The 19,797-nt window shown below is 36.6% G+C and overlaps 1 protein-coding gene across 8 annotated transcripts in view; it reads right to left on the bottom strand.

Annotated features, from left to right (window-relative positions):
* The window catches only part of BMPR1B (bone morphogenetic protein receptor type 1B), a 458,884-nt gene that overhangs the window by 194,405 nt on the left and 244,682 nt on the right, over positions 1-19,797 (bottom strand). Inside the window, exon 1 of one of the 8 annotated variants that reach the window (XM_059922444.1) lies at positions 18,885-18,951. The exons of the other annotated variants lie outside the window; for them this stretch is intronic. The gene's annotated coding sequence lies outside the window, so the exon portion shown is untranslated. Of the gene's footprint in view, positions 1-18,884; positions 18,952-19,797 lie in introns of those variants that run through there. 8 annotated transcript variants of the gene reach the window in all.

Raw genomic sequence — 19,797 nt, 5'->3', positions numbered from 1 at the left:
GACACAAACACAAAAGAAAAAAAAATTTTTGCCCTCAACAAATTAATCTACTCACTCAACCATCAAGTACTGAGTGCAGGTTGTGTGCCAGGTGCCTAGTTACACATTGGGAAATTCAATGACGAGCACAAAGCTGCAGGTCTGGCCTAGGGTCAGGTTCAGTGGTGAACTAGAAAGACATTAATCCAATAACAATACGAAGAAATACAACACACGACCGTGATAACTGGCATGAGGGAAAGCTGCAAGATGCAAGGAGAACATAGGACCCGGAAACTTCAGTCTAAAGAGTCACTGTGTAGTAGAGGTGAAATAACTGTGCGAACCAGTAACTCTTACAGTTGTAAGTACTCAGGAATAAGTATGCACAAGGTTCTATGGTAACACAGAGGAGGGAGTTATGAATTCAGCAGGAGGGGGCAGGGACACCTCACAATGCAGATAGATGGCATTCGTGCTTCATGTAGGAAGAGTTAATAAGGACACATTATTGCAGAAAAGGGCCAGCAGGAAAAAGGGGAAAAGAAGGATTCTTCAGACAGGGGTACTGTATGTGCAAAAGGAACAGAAACTTGACAGAAATTTTAAAAAGGGCAAGCCCTCCAGGATAGAGTAAAAGATCTTCCCAAAGAAGAAATGGAATTACAAAAAAAATGCAAGGGCCAAATCAGACAAAGCCTTGTATTCCATGCTACAAACCGAGATTTAACCTGCACAACCTGCCATGCAGGTGATGTGGGATCACTGAAGGCTGCAATCAGGAGTGTGACTTTACCAAAACTGCATTCCAGAAAACTCATCCAGAAAGCGTTAAGAAAGATAATAGACCAGAACAGAGAAGCCTAGCGGCTAAGAGACCAATCAGAAGCTGCCATTATTTTACAAACAAAGGATCACTGGAACTGTGGATTCATTCCAGGTTTCCTAGCACATGTTGGTATTTTAAAAGCTTGTTAAATGAATTAATAGATGAACAAAAAGTAACGTTGCTAGAGTAGGGCAAGAATATAAAGAATCATAAAAGATAAGCACAAATGTTATGGCCTGATGCTGTAGGAAATAGGAAGTCACTGAAAGGTTTCGATCAGAGGAGTGACATAATGTGAACAATGTTTAAGAAAGCTTACCATGTTATCGCATATCTGACAGAATGAATAAATGACAGAATTACAAATGATTTAAGAACGCTTGCAACAAGACAGCTAAAGTAGTTCAAACATGAGCTAAAAATGTTCAGCCTGGTAAGGGACCAGTATAAGTACAGAAAAAAGAAAGATAAAAGAGACATTTTCAAAGAAAAACAAATGAGGTCGGTCAATAGACGAGATCAGCAAATTTTTTTTTATAAAGGGGCAGATCATAAATGTTTTAGGCTTTGAGGGCCACATGGTCTCTAACACAGCTACTCAACTCTGCCATGGTAGCAAGAGAGCAGGCACCACCAGCCACAGACAATGTGTAAGCAAATGGGCATGGCTGTGTTTAAACAAAACTTTATTTACAAAACAGGCAGTGGGCTGGATTTGGCCAGCAGACCATAGTTTAGGGACTCTAGGAGTCAATGAAGCTGGGGAGAGTGTCTCACTCGCGATTACATTCACTATGAGAGGAAACCTAATATAACAGTGGCTTAAACAAGACAGAATTTTATTTCTCTCTTGTGAACAAAATCCCCAGGTAACAGAGACGTTTGGTATGGCAACTCTACAATCCTAAAAAACCCAGTCTTTTTCCATATCATTTTCACACCATCCTCCATGCATGACTGCTAGCTCTTGGGTCAAGGTACCTGCTTGAGGTTCAACCATCAAACGAGCATTCTAAGGGAAAAAGGGTAGAAAACGGCACACCCTTCACTCTGAGAACAATTCTATAAGTCACAAAGCCTTTCTACTTGGCTAGCTGTCTACTGTCACTTAAAGTCAAAAAAGACTGCACTTGTTTCAAAGTGAACAGTTAAGTGTCTTAAGCCTTTATCATTCATTCTCCCTAAACCAGAAAATACTTTTTGTTAACCTCTTGATTGTTGGCCTGTATAAAATTTCTCACTGGCTGAAGGTTACTCAATAAACTCTTTTCCTTCTGTCTGAAGTAATAAAACTATACAACACTATAAACATTTTCCATGTTTAACTCCAAGATATTTGGTTTTCTGGCCAGAAACAGTAGAGCTTTTGTTTTTAAAATTAAAGCAGTCCCTTAGACCTAATTTGCCTCAGAATGCCCAGTAGTTTTCTCTCCTTATATTCTAACATTACTATCACCTATTCCTAAAACACAAGGATATATAAAAGACTGACCTCACTGACTTGGGTTGTCCCTGAAAATGGTTCATTGACATTAAGTCATAGGAAAAACAACAATGTCCAAAGATAGAGATCTCTTAAAGAGTCTAGTATACTGGAGATTTATGCTATGAAATTATGTTTAGATAAGCAAGAGGCTTAATACTACAGCGCTAATGAAGAGATAATTCCCTCAGAACTGGTTAACACGGATACATTATTTCCTTTTATTGAGACATAATTTGACTTTCCTTAAAAGATGACATGACTAAAACTGCCATCATAAAACAAAAATATTTGCAAAGTTTATAGCCATTCGTACTAGCAAAAAGTGATAAAAATTTACCATCTCAGATAATTCCTACAAGTTAAGAGGGGTTGGGCCTTAGGACCATGCAATAATTCAAGACGTGCTGACACTCTCAATTTAAACAATAACTCAAGAGCTCTTAAACTTTTACTTTGACACTGAAAACAGGCAGACAATTCAATTAACATTTAAATCTCTGAAAACTAATTTTTAGATTATCTAAAACTAATTTTTAGATTAACACATTGACCTCTTTATTTTTCACTTTTAAGGGGGTTTCAAAAATAATAATGCACAAAACTTTCCCAGTTGCAACTAAAGTCATACTCTCTACCCTAGATTTAATTTCAGATATATCTCAACTCACATAATATTTTTATTACTTGTCATTTTAATCAAAGATCAAAAACTTCACTAGCCAAAGCATTTCCAAAAGCTCTGTGAAGTAAATTAACTTTATGAAATGGAACCCAACTTATATTTTGTAATGAAATTTTATATTACATTTCAAGAAAGAATGCTGTCCTTATAGCCCATGTGGCTCAAACAATAATACTGGTAAAAATATTTAAAAGAAATGTGAGAAGAAACATTCTGATAATCCAAAGGAATATTCAGCTTTAAGAAGTCTCTGTAAAATGCTTACAGACTCTCTCAGGGATTACCCACCTGTCCGACCTGAGTGGTCTGGGAAGGATCCTTAGACCTTACGTGTTCTCACAGAGACGGAGGAGGGGAGAGCACCTGACCACATTATTTCAGGGCACTCCACACGTCTTATGAGACTGCTGACTACCTAAACATTACAATGAATTGCTAACAAGATCATTTCAAATGCCTTCGAAGGTATTTTAAATACGTGAGCAATATGTGAAATAGATGCTCTTTTTTCATATTAAGAATATACAGAGATCAGGGCTTCCTTGGTGGCGCAGTGGTTGAGAATCTGCCTGCCAATGCAGGGGACGCAGGTTCCAGCCCTGGTCTGGGAAGATCCCACATGCCGCGGAGCAACTGGGCCCGTGAGCCACAACTACTGAGCCTGCGCGTCTGGAGCCTGTGCTCCGCAACAAGAGAGGCCGCGATGGTGAGAGGCCCGCGCACCGCGATGAAGAGTGGCCCCCGCTCGCCGCAACTAGAGAAAGCCCTTGCACAGAAACGAAGATCCAACACAGCCAAAAATAAATAAATAAATAAATAAATTTAAAGACTAAACAGACCAACAAAATTATAAAAGTTTAAAAAAAAAAAAAAAAGAATATACAGAGATCAGTGTAGTAAAGAAATGTTTCTGACCCTCCTGAAATTCTTTTCACGTCACACTCCAGTTAATAATCTTTAACACGAGTTTACAAACCCAGCCTGGTTTTCAAGCAACTCTAAAATCTGGTCTCCCCTTACCTTATAGGCACTTAACCTCTCATGACTCCCAGTGTGAAGCTCTTTTCCTGCCAAATCGGCTTTCTCACATTCTTCCAACCATACCATGCTCATTCCGAACTTAGTGTTTTAAACATCATTTATAACTCCTGACCTTTTCCTTACACTTGCACTACCATCCTCACCACCCAGGGAAAACCTCAATGTTCTTAGGTGACCCATCTGGACCATGCTAACCTAAGCCAAGTCCTCTCATTTCACTCCGTTACTGCTCTTATTCTGACACCAGACACCACCTGAGAATCCTTATATAAGCAGCAATCATTTCTGAATAACAACTAATACTGTGGGACCGCTGTTATGGTTGGAATTGCATTCCCCCCAGATTCACATGCCGAAGCCCCAAGTACCTCAGAATGTGACTGGACTTGGAGACAGGACCATCAAAGAGGTAATTAAATTAAAACTAAGCTGTTAGGGTGGGCCCTAATCCAATATGACTGCTGTCCTTATAAGAAGAGGAGATTAGGACACAGGGAAACACACCACAAATTGTGCCCACAAAGGGAAGACCATGCGAAAAGGTAGCAAGAAGGCGGCCATCTGCAAGCTCAGGCAAAAAAGCCTCTGATGCCTGCACGCTGACCTTGGACTTCTAGCCTCCAAAACCGTGACAAAAGCAATTTCTGTCGTTAAGCCACCCAGTCTGTGGTACGATGTTTTGGCCACCCTAGCAGACTAACATCTCTGCCATATGCTCGGACACTGTGTAAAGTGTCTTCCTTATATTAATCATTTAATCCTCAACACAGCTCTATGTGCTACGTACGGCTATTATCCGAGAAAAATGAAAGAAATGAAGTAATTTGCTCAAGGTCTCCAAGTAGACCCCAGCACAAAGTAGAGCCTAGGTCTACTTTCCTCTGAAGCTCATGATATTAAACACAATATTTTGCTGACCATATGTGAATGATCCAAAGATAACATTATTACCACTAGTACTACTTTTTCAGTAGAATGCTGATGGGTGATGAACTGATAGGTTGAGAAGTAGAAAGCTTCTTTTTTTCCTTTTCTTTTTTTTCTCTCATATGTATTTTAAGAACACATGTAGTAGTCAGGTTCCATAATTAAGAAATGGCCCATTTAAAAGAGTTGATTTCAGAAATGATCAAAGAATGGAATTTAGCACGCATATGTTTATCTTGGTTCCATCCATATTATGCTTCTTAATTCATATCAAACATGAGTGATAACCCACAGTAGCCAGGACCTAATAAAAGTTACCATATTTCACTGATACAACGGCCTGCATGTTTTTCATTGTGACATCCAGGAAAAAGGTACATCTTAAATCAATAAGACTTTACCACCACTACAGGCATGTTTTCACACTGTTACATCTCTGAAATCGGATTATGTCTTATATCTTAGAGTTGATTAAATACTTTAGTTCACTATTTGAAGTTATGTGTTACTTCCTAGACTTGAGTAAAAAATGATCATGAGATCATCTACGAAGCAACCCTGTGATGAGCTAAAGTAATATAGGAAAGGTAGGTCAAAGGAAAATGTTTTTCATCTACATTTATAGTGCAGACAATGGGGGAAAAAGACAAGAGAGAAATGAAAGAGCAAATGCTGATTTCAAACATCCTGAAGTCTCCTAAGGAAAAATAAAAACAAAAAGGAAGAGCCACAAAGAATTGCTACACACATTCTCCCACCCACACACTGCAACAGGAAAAAACCACCCAAAAGAGGCAGACTCCATGGGCACAGTCTGTCCATAAAGTGGAAACCAGTCTCACACTTTATAATCACACCTTCTATACCGCCATAGAAGGCATGCCTCCTGCGTAAGGCATCGAGTTTCACAGCCATGCTCAAACACAGGACTGTTAAAACTAATCCACAGTAAGATCTGTGAATGAGAAGAAAGATAGGTAAATACCCACATGAAATATGGCCCCAATTAGAGAACTCAACAACACTTGCCCTACAGATTGTTTGTTTCTCTGGCAAATGCATAAACCAATAATAATTGAACCCTGTGTGCATCAACATAGCAATCCACACTTGAAAAGACTTTTTTTTAATCACAATCAAGTCTGGACACCTTTAGCTACCTCTTAAATGATTTCTATTAGAAACTAAACAATTTTCTTTGATATCACAAAGAATACAGCCTACATCTCATTAGAAAAAGATGCAGTTGTAAACTGAAACCAGGACAGTCTCTCTGATGAGTAAAAAAAAATGATAGATTAATTTCAATTTTTTTCCTTTAAACAACATAATAAAAGTCAAAGTCTATTTCCACCAAAAGGCTGCCAAAAAAACTACTGATGGGATTTGCCAATGATCCACAATTTATGTTATAAAGTTACACAAGAGTACCACTAAGTCTATCAAAGTTGTTAAAAAGCAAATTCTAGTCTGTTACTGGCACCCAAGTAGCTAGAAATTAAATCCAGAACTCTACCACCATAAATATTTTGCAAACTCAAAACTCTGTTCTTTCTTGCTGGAGATGAGCTTTACCAGTTGTTTTTAATCAAACAAATAAGAAACCATTAAAATCTGATGTGCTGACCTAAATTATAAAAGAAGTTATAAAATAAGCTACCCCACATTCCAAACCAGGAAAGTCTTTTATCTTTTTGTGTTGTTGTTGATAATTATATTATGTCTTTATCATGAGGGAGCTATCATAAAAACAACTTTCATTTAAAAAGAAATAAAAGAAAGATTATAAGGCATGATCAAAGAAAGTATGATGGAACATAATTTCAAAATGTTGGATCTCAAGAAACTGTAAAGGCTTTCATTTATTGTGAAATAAAGTTAAATTTGTAATCATGATCACAACTAAATAAAATCTATTAGCAATATCAAATTCCTTATTTTTAACCTGGGGATAATAGTAGTTCCTGCCTCATAGATTTGTTTTAAGAATTAAATGTGTTAATATGTGTAAAGCACTAAGAGCAACATCTAGCATAGCAAGCTGCGTTAGCGTTTGCTCTTAGGATTAATATTAGTAACTATTAGCTATTGGTATTAACGTAAGCATGAACATTATCAGCATTGTCTGAAGGTCTAGTTCAGCATAATCAGTTCACTTACAACTCCATTTAAGTTGCACCCCACAGGAAGCCTCTTCTCATTAACCCAGCTCTTACAGACACTGCTTTCTTCTAAACTCCTACTGCTTTCTGTTAGTCTGACCATATACCATAGAATTTAATTACATTTTCAATGGTTCACTGTTGAGCATGTTAATCTTAAATAATCAAATGGATTGTAAAAGCCTTTAAAAAGAAGAGACCATAGGTATACCACTTCTGCTGTCTTTTCTGGTTCTCAATCCTCAGACTCTTAGGAGAGCAACTCCCTACAGTGCACAGGGCAACACTGGATCACTTTCCACCAACACCAGTCATAGTTGAGGCAGAAGGTGATAAAAGCTGAGAAAACCTTAAAGGTACAGATGACGGTCCTGGTCCTCTAGAAAGAGAAATATGCATACTATAAAGCAGCATTAAGTTCCAAGCTAAATCTCATGCCTACTATATAATTCCTGCTGTGTAAAATTCTAAAGAAGAAAAGATAATCGAAGTAGAAGGGTTAGAGAAGACCTAATGCAGAAGGACCAAAAAGGTGAAGAATAAACCTTATATAACGAACTACCAGTTAAACAGCATCAACACCACAGTAAATAATTTTCCTACTGTAAGAAAACTAGCTAACATATACTAGGTGTTCAGTATATGCCAGGAACTAAGTTCTAAGTGCTTTATGAATATTAACACATTTGATGTTCAAAATATCCCTATGAGATAGGCACTGTTGTTTCCATCTTAAAAATATGGGAAGTGAGGTACAGTAAAGGTTAAATGATTTTCACAAGACCATGCAGCTAATAAGTGGAATGGCTCAGTTATAATCCCAGGAATTCGGGCTCTCAAGTCCATACTCTTTATCATTATGTAAAACTACTCTCTTTATGAGCTCGTGTAATTCTCATCACAATCCTGCAGAGGAGGTCGGGCATTCCAAACATTGTAATCTATGTGAACAGCGTCCCCAGAGTTGTGCAGTAAACAGTCTGAGCAGCCACGTGTGGCAGCCATAATGATCTGCATCGTACAGGTAGAAAGTTTAATGATTTAGCCGAAGTTGCACAGTTTATACAATCAAAATCTGAAATAGAGTCAGTCTCACTCTTCACTCAAACATGGAATCCGCAAAGCCGAGAAAGGGTATTGAGCAAGATTTGTTCTGGGACCCAAGGAGTAAACCAGTTTGGTTTAATAAGAGAAAGAATATAGAAAAAGGATAAAGGCACTTAGCTCATTTCCCATCTCATCTCTATGCTCTGGGTGGGAGAAAAAAGCCACTGAATGTTCCTGAAAAGCACAGTGTATACAGCACTGTCCCAAAGAGCTGAACCTACCCATATCCTATTATAAGGATGAACTGTGTAACTATACCAGCAGTATATTACAAAGGAATCTCTTCTCCAGAGGGAAAAAAAAATTCAAGAAGCAGCAAAGAGAAGGACTGAAGGCTCAGCATCGGAAAGATGACAGCAATGGATAGGGTCTAAACAACACGGAGAAGTGCTTAAAAACAGAGCTGTCAAAGGACAGAATTCATTAATGGACATAAAAATATTCTGGAAATAGGAAAACTCTTACAAATGCAAAATGTTACAGCCCATTATAATGGAGAAGCAAGGAATACTGAATAAAAGGTGGGATGAGAATGCAGTCTAGTTTTCAAGATCAGCTGGAGTTTGTGTTACACAGTGATTTCGTTTTTGATTTTGCATTTGCAATACTGTAAATTCCCTGAATAGCATTAAGAAAAATGTAAGAACGATGAATTACAAAGTTAAGATACAACTGATTATATTTATTACATGTAAATTTGTACTATTTAAATCCCTCTCAAATGACTAGGAAAAAAAGACTCAAATAAGAATATAAAACATTACGTTAAGCCATCAAGATGTCCTTCGATAGTAGGTAGATGGATAAACTGTAGTATATCCAAACAGAATACTATTCAGTGCTAAAAAGAAATGAGTTCTCAAGTCATGAAAAGACATGGAGGGAACTTAAATGCATATTATTAAGTGAAAGAAGCCAATTCAAGAAAGGTTACATACTGTATGATTCCAAGTATACGATACCCTACAAAAAGCAAAACTGTGGAGTCAGTAAAAAGATTAGTGGTTATCAGGGGAAGGGGTGAATAGGCAGAGTACATAGGATTTTTAGGGTAGTGAAAATACCATAGTGATGGGTACATGCATGTCATACATTTGTCCATACCCACAGAATGTACACCACCACGGAGAGTAAACTGTTATGTAAACTACAAACTTTGAGTGATTACACTACGTCAATGTAGGTTCACCAGTTGTAACAAATGCACCATTCTGGAGGCGGATGTTGATATAATGAGGAATGTTATGCATGTGTGGAGGCAGGGAGTATATGGGAAATCTCTATACCCTCCCCTCAGTATGGTTGTGACCCTAAAACTGCTCTTAAAAAATAAAGTCTTGGGCTTCCCTGGTGGCGCAGTGGTTGAGAATCTGCCTGCTAATGCAGGGGACACGGGTTCGAGCCCCGGTCTGGGAAGATCCCACATGCCGCGGAGCAACTAGGCCCGTGAGCCACAACTACTGAGCCTGCGCGTCTGGAGCCTGTGCTCCGCAACAAGAGAGGCCGCAATAGTGAGAGGCCCGCGCACCGCGATGAAGAGTGGCCCCGCTCGCCGCAACTAGAGAAAGCCCTCGCACAGAAACGAAGACCCAACATAGCCAAAAATAAATAAATAAATATTTAAAAATAAATAAATAAATAAATAATAAAGTCAATATAAATAAACAAACAAAACAAAACATACAAGAACTTTTTGTCTTCATGATCTGCACATGTGATGTGCTTACTCATGCTTCTATTTAGAGGCTGGAAAACTTTATTTGAGAAAAACAACATTTATTAAGACTTAATATTAAGTCTGATACTTATTTTTCAGAAGTCATTTTATTCTCAGCAATTCCATCACATAGGAATTAACACATCCATTTTGCAGATGAGAAAATTGAGTCTTGGTTAAGAAATTTATGGTAAGGAACTTGTGAGGGTGAAGATCTAGCAATCTGTAAGCCTCTTAGAGGCATGATTACAAATCCAAAACTCTTTTTCCCCACTAAACCATCATGTCTCAAACCTCCAAGTATCGGTCAGTTCAGTAAAAATTTCATAAATCTGAGTAGGTTCACCTTTGTGATCTCTGGCTCTTATAAAAGGAAATTAACTGAAAGCCTATGTCAGGTACTCTTTTCTATCACCTGCTAGTAAAAGCTGAACTAGCTTAAGATGCCTCTACCTTACTGTAAAAAATACATTCTATAAAGGGAATCCGAACTAATATTTTAATGGCAATGACCAAAGAAATATAATGGCAAATACTAAAACCAAAGTCTAAATGAGACTGTTTTTTCCCCCCACAATAAGATTTCTGGAAAAAAAAGAAAAACACAACCATTTCCAAATACTCAGCAGAAACTGGAGACTGGCCAAAAAAAAAAACAACAAAAAACCTGCAAAAGTGGCATTAAGCAGTCTGTGGCACATTCCTCTGTACTTGATAATGAAACCAAGTATTTTTCTTTTAAAAGGTTAATTGTGATTTTTTTAAAAATTATAGTTCCCTTTAAATGCTAAGATATGAGGAAAATATAAATGAGAGGCAGAGATAACTAGCATAGTTCTTTTCTATCAATTAAAAGGTCTTTCCTCACCAGATTCAAAATCACCCATTTCCATTATTCCACATATAAGCTCAGTAAGACCAAATTGTCTTCTGTGAGGGAGTAACATAATTTGTGTCTGGCACACAATTAACACAATTAACATTCCTGAATGAATGAAAAGAATGAATGAATTTTCATTTGGAGACAAATTAGAAATACAAACCCACCCTTGCAAAGAAAGGCTAGTCTCTTAACTGACTTCACCTTTTATCCTTTTCAGAATACAATTCCTTGACAAATACGTTTACCCTAAGTTATACATTTCACAAAATAGAGACATGTTTAATTACCTGTTTGATGGCACACCTTTTGCCTACCTTCATTCACTGTTGTCAGAGACACTAATAAACTGCTTTAAAACTTGCCTAGCCTGCCAACCGGCTGCAGAGCAATGGCCACACTCCTTAGCGAGGCACGCTTCACCACCTCCCACTCCGTGTCATCTCCCCATCTCTGCACAAGCCCAGGCAGAGACTGTGATTTAGCAAATCTGGGCTGAATCCTAGACACCTGAAGAAGAAAGAAAGAAAGAGAGGAAGAGATAGAGAAAGAAAGAGAGAAAGAAAAGAAAGAGAAAAAGAGAGAGAAAGAGTGGGAGGGAGGGAGGGAGGGAGGTCTCTGGTCTCTACCCTGTCTGGTGTGAGTCACTGGACAAGGTACTTGTTCCTGCATATAAAATGACTGTCTCACAGGAGTGTGAGAATTAAATAAATTTGCATATGTAAGGGACTTCACACCTAATGGAAGTCCATAAATGGCAGCAACAGGTACAGTAGTATGATCTGAATTTGTGGGAACTAAGAGAAGTGTGTTGGGACAAGTGTGGTCAGGACGAAGGCCATGAATAGCCAGAGGGGATGAAGCGTTGGGCGAGGCCTCTTTTCCAGGTATAGAATGAAACTGTAAGAGGGAATGGTGCTAAAGGAGCCCAGACAGGCCAGAAAACTGAATCTACTACACCACCCTTGGCTACTTGTCTGGCTGATCCTGTCACACAAAGGTATGTGATCTGACTCCAAAATCCTGCTTAGGAGCAAGACGATTACTTTGGCTGACACAAGTGTATTAAATACCTACTCCACCCCCAATCACAGAGAGATACAGGGAAAGAAAGTATCCAACCCTCCAGGAACTTACAGTCTAATACAACAAAGATTAATTCACATGAGAGACAGCCACTAATAAGTTCAAAGAAGAAGGTATCTGGGAAGAATTGTGACTAGTTTTCAAAACGGGCTTACTCCATACCAATACTCCTAAACAATCTTAGGCCAGCAAATATTTCACTTTATCCAGTTTGTTAAAGCTACCTTCACTTCTAGATAAGAATGTAAGTAGTGTTAAGCTCATCTAGTAGTTACAGGTAAAATTTTCCTAAATTAAAAAATAATACTTGTTATGGGAGTTCAGGAAATGCTATGTTTAAACTTTCTTCCCAGACTTATTCAATAGACCTACCATTAAATCTCCTATCTTTGAGCGACAGTAATCGATCGAAATTTAATCACAAGAATACACAGATTGTGATGTCATATTTTGTCTACTAAAGTCAGGTCTTTCCCCTGAATTTGCACTTTTGAATATTATGATATAAACTATGAGTTCTAATCTCAAAATATAGCATTTGAAAGGAAACAGCATACTGATTTAATGTTGACTTTTTTGCTTGACTGGAAAATTTAGTGATTGAAGCTAAACACTGTAAATTCATAGTTCACTCATAATTCATAATTTTAGCCTATTCTTAAATATATGTACTATAAATTCAATTTTTGGCACTGAAAAATCAGTTATATGTAGCTTATTTCAAATTTGCCCCAGTGCCTTCTGTAAGAAGCCATATTATAAGAGCTTTCCCCAGAGCAATCTTTCCTCCATGTATTAGATGACTCACTCATAAAAATGGACGCTCACATCAAGCCAAGTGTTATATGAACAAAATGGCAAAACTGATAGAAGTTTAGAATTACTATTCCCTGACAAATTCAAGATTGACATTTTTAAAAGCCACAATTTTCCTTTCATTTTCACTTGGAATCTGAAAAAGAAAAATATTTCATATTCTTTCAATGCTAAACAAGAAGTAATCAATTCCCATTCAAAAAAAGTAGTGACGACGACAATCTAAAAAATTAGAGTTTGTTGCTGAAAGATTCGTAAGAGATAACTCAAATATACTGGCCAATATGGCATGGCAGTACTCACTTCTTTTTTTTCCTTTTCTTTTTTTCCCAATATTTATTATATACATGCGTATTCTTTTTGAAATTGCGTTTTCATGCTCTTCACTTATCTTTTGAAGTGGTAGCTTTTTCTTTTTTTTTTTTTAACCTTTTAGAACTTTATTGTACTGATGTGGAAAGATGCTCAAATATAAAGAGGAAGAAAAAGAAAGTTCAAAACATAGGATGTACACTGAAAAAAACTATGTGAGACGTTAGCTAACAGTTAACATGGATTTTCTCTGAATGAGGGGGGCAATCAATGTTTTATGTTACCTATTGCTACAATGTATAATTAAAATGTATTACCTTTGTAATTAGAAAAAAAGTAGTATTTTTAAAAGGCAACTTTACAATTTCTTTTTACAGGAGATTACATGCTTGATACAAAGCCAAAAGAAATTTCAGAAATTCAACGTTTAAACTATGAGCAGGTAATAGATACAATTTTTGTTATATTAAAACAGGTAATTCTTACTTATAGATATATTCATTGGTCTCTATCAGTGGCTTTTCTTTTTTTTTGAATTTTTGAATTTTATTTTATATTTTTTATATGGCAGGTTCTTATTAGTTATCCATTTTATACATATTAGTGTATGCATGTCAATCCCAATCTCCCAATTCATCCCACCACCACCACCACCCCACCACTTTCCCCCCTTGGTGTCCATATGTTTGTTCTCTACATCTGTGTCTCTTTCTGCCCTGCAACCAGTTTGTCCGTACCATTTTTCTAGGTTCCACATATATGCGTTAATATACGATATTTTTCTCTTTTAGATCCATCCACGTCTCTACAAATGACCCAATTTCGTTCCTTTTTATGGCTGAGTAATATTCCATTGTATATATGTACCACATCTTCTTTACTCATTCATCTGTCGATGGGCATTTAGGTTGCTTCCATGACCTGGCTATTGTAAATAGAGCTGCAATGAACATTGGGGTGTATGCGTCTTTTTGAATTATGGTTTCCTCTGGGTATATGCCTAGTAAGTACTCACTTCTTTTAGCAAGGATTGTACATGATTATTTGTGAGATCATTGTTATTCTCATAGTATAAATTTATAATGAAATAGGGAATCATAAAGGATATTCTACTAAAAATTTTCCTATCTCAGGAATTTTGTTCTTTGTTTAAAACACTCTGCAGAATTTTACATATCCCAGGAAAAGACATTATTTCCAAGTTATTACCTTTTTTTACTACAAAAAACAGACACATGGAAGGCATATAGTTTGTCACTGCAAATCACAGTAATAAATTATTATTCATAAAGAAAAAGTCTGATAAGATACAATATGTAAAGAATTTTAAAGATAGGCCTGTAACCGTTATATAAATTTCCCTGCTAAAATGATTTATTTCTGCTTTACTATTACACAGATTAGAAATAGATATATTTATTTTCCTACACAAACATAATCCATAGATGTTTTAATCAAGATATTTTTTTCACATCATCACGTTAGATTCTTACCTTTAAGGTAAAAGTAAGGGTTTTTTTTTTGTTTTTTTGTTTTTTTGTTTTTACCTTCGAGGAAAATAATACTTGCTTTTTTTCTATTTAAAGGCTGGAAATGGAACACTCAAATGCTGGAAAACTTGATATTTTCAAAATAAAATTCAACTGAAGATATGCTACATCTACTGACACAAACTGCAAGTCAATTTCTCATTGATTCTGTGAAGTTATACTGAACAAGAGGCAAAGAAAAACCTTTTAGCCAATGTGCTAAGTGACGGTCACCCCTGTTTTCCCCAGTTGTATTATGAAATGTTCCATACATGGGGCCCATGTCATTACTAGATCTGTTAACAGTTTCACAGCTCAGAGCCTGGCTTCATTTGTTAAGCACCAAGCTGCCCTATCACTTGTATAGAGCTGAAAAGGTTGTTATGGTTCATAATGTAAAACTCACAAAAAGTGCACAGCTGCTGTTCATATTCTCAAAGAAGTCTGTTATAATAATGATGTCACGGAAAAAGGCTGGAATCTATTACATGTCCCAGACAGCCAAGCCATTCAACCTCTCCAGCCAATGCAGGTATACAGGTTGCACTATAAACACTGTGGTAGCGTCACAATAAGGCAAAAAGTTCAATACAAAAAGAAAAATCACTGAGGGCAGGTAATTAGGACCTATTCATAGTCCTGCCTTCAGGAAGCTTCACTGACCACTGGAACAACCCAAAAAGCACGCCCATCACCATCTAACTGTCTGATACCCTACAGTGAACACAAAGCTTTGCAAAAATTCCAATATAAATCATCAGGCTCTTGAAGGAAAGTATACAAGGTCATCTAAACAAACAAAACAATTTCTCTTTAGCTATGATACCTATCTACACAGGAAGTGTGATAAATTGAATCCTGGCCTCCAGAGAAATGCAAAGCAAGAATACATTATTAATTTTAAGAGCTAACCTATGAATTTAAAAACTGCTATCACTTGTTATGGCACAGAATGTTAAGTAGCTTCAGACCCTGGCAGATAGAAGAGAAGATGTAGAAGAGAAGTCTGGTTTCCTTATTTTAGTATTCTTGTATAACAAGACATACAAACCATTTTCCAAGTGAGAATTTTTAAAGGGATTTTAGAGATATATGAATATTAAATAGTTTCTACTGTATACATTTGCAACATTTTAACTATTTTCATGAAATTACAAATTAAAGAAAAGAGAAATTTTGAGCATCAAAAGTACAAGACAACTATTAAAATTATTTCAATGCTCTTGAGAGAAAAAACAGAGCAGATGCCGAACATTGAGAAAAAGGCCTAAATTCCAGTTCCAAATCTGCCACTAATTACTTGTTTAATCTTAAACAATTCATTTAACAGCACTCAATTTCAATTTCCTTCACTTTAAAAATGAAAACCATAGGAAATGACAATATATGAAGTTCCACTTTCCCACAGTAGTATTTCTCAACCTACAGTCATCAGGTATGGATGGGAGGACCGAGCCTCTGAATGATGACAGCTCAGCCAGACTTGCTTAGGCAGGGCACTGTCCTGTGCACTCAACACATATTAATTCATTTAACATTCAAACAAACCTATGTGTTAGGTACTATTATTATTATCCTCATTTACAGGTAAAGACAAGTAGTGAATGGAAGAGTGAGAATTCACATTCAGGACAACTGACTCCGGGGCCAGCTCTTTTCACCGCCATACGAGACTACTGCATTATACTGAGATATTCTTTGGAATGAAGAGGTCTAGCTGTTTTAATTTTCTAGTAATAGGGAAAAGTAAAAATTTAAGAGTGGAAGGTTTGCTGATTGAGGATACTGCAGTGCTTTAGATCACAGCTGTTCTACAATACAGTACAATATGCGGAGAAAGTATTAGATAATCCCTAGCTCCTAATCAGTTTTATTTTGTTCACAAAATGCAAACATATTCTCAGTGTTACACATATGACCATTTTATCTGCATGGACATACTCTATCGTATGCTTGCAACTCTAAGGTAAAAATTCTTAACACCTGCTTATATTTGGTGTTATACCCTGAGGCTAGAATTCAGTCCAATAATGGTATGCCATAAAGTGGCAGCAACAGTTTAATGTGATATTAGCTATAAGATGACATTTAAAAATAGTATCTGTTACATATAACTACAGTTTGAAAATGAAATGTTTCAACCATGATTATTTATGGCTGAAGGCAAACCCTACTTATGAGCATGAAAATGGCTCTGTTTAATTTACTGCCTATTGAGATTTGTTTCTTTGGTTGATTAATCACAAGTAAACCAAGAATAGTTTAATCTCAGCAGCATGAAACGTAAATATTCAGAAGTTCTAAAATTTGTTTACTATCTTGACAGGAGTACGATATATCCACAAAATTTCCTACATGTTCCCAGTCAGTTATGATCACTCATCAGTTAACTTCACAGATAGAAAATACCTTACATATTTTTTACTTCTTCATCAAAGTGGTGAAATGTAGAGATTCTTTTCCTCTATTTTAATAGGCCACAGAGCTCTAAAATTTCTGAGAATTCAAACTCCTTCACTGCATCTTCACGCAGCTGTGAAAATAAAGTTACTCTGACTGCATTTAAGTTCTTCCTTGCCACAATATAATATACATGCCAAAGTACAGAAGGTGAAAAGAAAAATCAATTGACCAGCACCAGGGCTACACAAAACCAATGCTCATCTCCCGCTTCCTCCTCTTTCTGAAGCAACAACGACAGGCAGGTCGAACTCAAATCCGACTCGCTTTTCTGTCTTCTAGCCCTTCACCTGTGCCAAAGAACTATGTAATCAGAGAACTCCTTTTACAGCAAATAGCCCCTGAGCAAGGTAAGCGTGGAAACAGATTCTAAATCATGTGAAACGTTTTGGGCACAGCTGGCAGAACACCTGTTGGGCATGGATGAGTGATGTGTGAAACACAAAACAACAGAAGCAAAGGACTGTTCACACAGCTCTCACTGCACACTTATCAGACAATTTAAAATTTACTCAAAGACTCTGATGAAAAAGCAACAAACTAGAATTAGATTAACCTTTTATTTTTCTTCTTGAGCACAGAAAGCCATGCACTGAAAATAAGCTCCCCAAAACGAATCGTTATCAATTCAACAATCTCACGGATGTGAGAAAGTCCTATAAAATGCTAATTTTTCTTTCTTTTGCTTGTTTATGTGGCCCACACCACCTGCTAACTTTCACCATAATTTTTAATCTTTTTAAATGTCTACATATATTTTACAGATAAAAATGGAAAACCTCTATAAAGAAAATATTACTTTCAACTTTACTATTTTGAACTACTAAATGTTTACTCACTCAAAGTTAATAACCAGCACTTTTTTTTTCTTTCATCACCTATAGGACAGCCAGAGTGCACATTTCACAACTAAAATGTAGAAAGCGTGTAAAGAAAGAACCTAGTTGAATTTCATAAGATTTTTCACCAAACCAAAAAAATAAATAAAATAAAATATGGCTTCAAGTCATTAAAGTTCCAACATTCTAACCAATCAATAAGCATTTACTGCATCCTTATAATGTACCTACTACCATGTACCTTACAACTCAGATCAGCTTTTCTGCAGGGAGTTGGAAAAAAACAGAAGCAGAGAAATCAGTTAAAAATCTGTGCCAAAATCCAGTCATTCAAGGATGAATGCCTTGGAGAGGATTAGGAAAATGAGAATGCACTTTAAGGGTAAACTCTGGAGACGAAAAGAGGATGAAGTAACAGGACTTGGTAACACATTCAATTCAGCATAAAGGAGAGGAACGAGTCTGGTGCAATTACAGTGGCCTTAGTGCACAGCTAACGATATGGTAAAGAAACGCTGAAATGAGTAATAATCTAAGTTGACTAGCAATCCAGCAGCCTCATAGTAATTCAGCCTATACGTATCGTACAACTCAGTAAACACTATTTCTTCACATGTTCAACACTTGTGATAAAGGCAAAAAAAAAAATCTTTAAAAACTTAAAGCTCTGGCAAAACTACAGAAATTTTTATCATCAGGAACTACGACATGTTGAAAATATCGTAAGCAATGTTGCAGAAGCCTGAATTTATAAGAAGTCAGGTGGAAAAATTAACCAGACCCAGTGTCTTACTGTGTCTTGAACAATTCTTGCTTTGTTATTTCATAAATGTTTGATTTTTACATCATCATCATAATAACCCCCCCATGCATTAGTATTGCTGGCTTAAGTTTCTAGACAAAAAAAAAAGGGGGGGGGAGGGTAGTATTAGATTAATTTGTAATAGTATCTGATTCAAAACAAACAATTCAAGTTGAAGCACTGACCACACGGACTAACCAGAATTCTGTTGAAATTCACCAGGTACTTACGGGACGGCTGGATTCCCTCAGTTGTGGCAAAAGTATCCTAAAATGGCTTTGGCCTTCAAATGTGTCACACCAAAACAAGACATTTTCCTAGGTAATATCTGAAAACAGTTACATCAAACTGTGAAAATCTGAAAATATAACCACTAACCCTAAAAACTGGAAAATAACAAATGAGATTTTTTGCTACATGTTACCAAATTGTGTTAGTAATATGCCACCTCTACCGATTGTTTCCAGCAAGAAACTAAGAGAAAATAAGAAAGCTATGGCTAGATATCAAATGTTAGTTATCAGTTTGCTTTGGACCTGACTTTAATTGACAAAGCTTATGAATTTAACAAACTTGACAAAGTCAAGAAACTCATACTACATTAGTCTAGGAAAATTTCCCAATGTGCAAGTACAATGGGCCCTCAGGCCCACTTTCAAATTGTAGTTTAAGTTTTCATGACAACCTAATAACATCACAGACCACCATATTGTCAAGAACTATTACTTCTATGTTGAAGAGTTTAGTTATTACCCTGGTTTTAACTCATAGTGTTGGTTACTCCCTAATTATAAAAACTAAAAATTATTCTACCGCGAAGGAGAAGTGTGGGAAAAACTTAAATCTGTAGTTGTAGTTCTTTTTGGCTCACATACAGAATTCTCAATCTATCACTTTAAGCTTCTGGTTCCATCACCAATTTCCTTAATTCTTTGCTGAAAGTTGGTGATTCCCAATTTAGGATGTCAGAGTCCTAAAAAAATGTATTCGTCAAACAGTAAAGGGGACACAGTGACTAAAAGTTGAGTTTATGTTATCAGATGGTCTGGGGTCTTGGGCAAAGCTTAAAAACCTCTCTTTGCCCTAGCTTCCCTTCCACATAGGGTTGAGGTAGAAACAGGGTATTGTGGAAATTATAATGTG

This window comes from Balaenoptera ricei, chromosome 5 (genome assembly GCF_028023285.1).
Source record: "Balaenoptera ricei isolate mBalRic1 chromosome 5, mBalRic1.hap2, whole genome shotgun sequence".
Taxonomy (NCBI): domain Eukaryota; kingdom Metazoa; phylum Chordata; class Mammalia; order Artiodactyla; family Balaenopteridae; genus Balaenoptera; species Balaenoptera ricei.
The sequence above is the reverse complement of the archived record's forward strand: the minus strand, read 5'-3'. Positions and strand labels throughout refer to the sequence as shown.